Genomic DNA, 1,854 nt, shown 5'->3' on the forward strand with positions numbered 1-1,854 from the left:
AATTATGATATATTTAATCCTCTGGCTAAGTTTAATCCTGCTTTCTGCAAATCACCTCCATTTTTAAAGTGAAATAATTTTATTTGAGATTGCTTAAATGTTGCAACATCACAAAAACCCAATCTTCATATCAACATGTTAATATTTTACTTAAGATTTGAAATTTGTCTTTCATTGATGACAATTTGTTTTGCTTTTGTTAGTCATAACTAAGAAATATTTAAATTATTTGTACGATGGTTTGTTTTTTAATTTTGTCATATTTAGTTAAGAAGGTTGACATTTGTTCAGGACAGTTTTATTGTGAAATTTAGTTTTATTTTGAAAAGCTTATTTCCTGTTGAGCCTTATATTAGAAAATAATATATTGGAGGCTAATTGTACCTGGACCTGTACTTAATACAATTAATTAGCCATGATATATTCACACAATAGTGTTTATAGTCATGTTTGTTGCCACTTTGTAAAATCGGAGGGTTGCTATAACATCAGAGCCACCAGGCTGTGATGATCCTTAAAGTTTTGTTCATGAATCCTGTCTGAATTCACTGACTATTGGTCATTTACTTGAATTAAAAATGAACTTGCATCAGAACAGGAGAAGTTCTTTCCTCCTGTCTGTTATTTGTTGCTGTTGGAAGACAGATGAAGAGAAATAAAGAGCCGAGAACCTGATCTGTGAACAGAGACCACAGCTCAGGAGCATCAAGTGATGCTACCAGAGAACCAGGAAGAGACTGTGACAGTGATGATCTGCTTCCTGTTGCTCCTCCTGTTGTCCCAGAAGAAGAAAAGACCCAGAAGCTCGTCTCCAGCTGCCTCTAGTCTCCTCCTAATAACAAGCACAGGTACAATTAGCCTCCAAGAGGCTAATTTAGCTAGCTTCCACCATATATTTTCCGGCAAAACCATAAATATTAAAAACGTGTCTTCAACCATTCGCAGCACAGTCCTACTGCCATCAAGTCCTAAAACTACCATCAGTAACTTTATAGCGTAACACTTTGGAGTTATCTTTTGGTTTTAGAGTACAAATCAGTGGGTACATATTCGTATGTCTACGGGTGTAAAAGTGTCGCATATGATGACGTCAGCTTCTTTTTCTTCCTGGAGTTTTGTGGGATTCCTCCTTATTTTTATTATTTCAATCAAAAATATTAAAACGTTTACAAAACCGTTTGGCATGCAGTCAAAACAGAAAATATATCTTAATTTTTCTTAAATTTATTTGGAGTAAATCATTGATATCATACTCAGAAATAGTTGAGTATGATATCAATGATTTAAAAGCCTTTTTTTAAATCAAGATAACAATAAAACCCTCCGGTTTTATATTTTAATGAGTTATTTTTAAATTAAAGTCTTATGACCGATACGTCTGACATTTCCCCTTTATGACTAAACAAAGTTTGATTCAGAACATAAAGTTCATCATCTGCATTTAAAGCAAAAACCATGAAACAGTTCATACATTCATAAATCTAGAGTTTTACCTCTGGTTCTGCTTCTCTGATGATTTTCTGTCCTTAATTTACATCATTTGTCTTCACACATGCATAAACTGCAAGTGGGTCAGACCCTAAAAAAATGAAATTAAAATTACTGCACAGTTCATTATTTTAAAAAGGTTTTATAGACCGTTATGAAGAATGCTTCATAAACAGCAGCAACTTCACAGGTTTTTTTTTTACTTAACACCTTTCAGAGACACTGAAGACGTCATGGAAATTCATCTGAAACCAGGAAGTTAACCACAAAGAGGAGACATCACCCAGGTGTAGAACTACATCAATCAGATGTAGAACTACATCAATCAGATGTAGAACTACATCACCCAGGTGTAGAACTACATCA

At 33.9% G+C, this 1,854-nt stretch overlaps 1 long non-coding RNA gene across 1 annotated transcript in view; it reads right to left on the minus strand.

Annotated features, from left to right (window-relative positions):
• Positions 1-282: 282 nt before the first annotated feature.
• Positions 283-1,854, minus strand: part of LOC107835189 (uncharacterized) — a 3,847-nt gene continuing 2,275 nt past the window's right edge. Inside the window, exons 2-3 of the long non-coding RNA XR_001661020.1 lie at positions 1,494-1,579; positions 283-832 (exon numbers count right to left, since the gene is read on the minus strand). This is a non-coding gene — a long non-coding RNA (uncharacterized LOC107835189). The remainder of the gene's footprint in view (positions 833-1,493; positions 1,580-1,854) is intronic.

Source organism: Poecilia formosa, unplaced genomic scaffold, assembly GCF_000485575.1.
Source record: "Poecilia formosa unplaced genomic scaffold, Poecilia_formosa-5.1.2 Scaffold1180, whole genome shotgun sequence".
Classification (NCBI taxonomy): Eukaryota; Metazoa; Chordata; class Actinopteri; order Cyprinodontiformes; family Poeciliidae; genus Poecilia; species Poecilia formosa.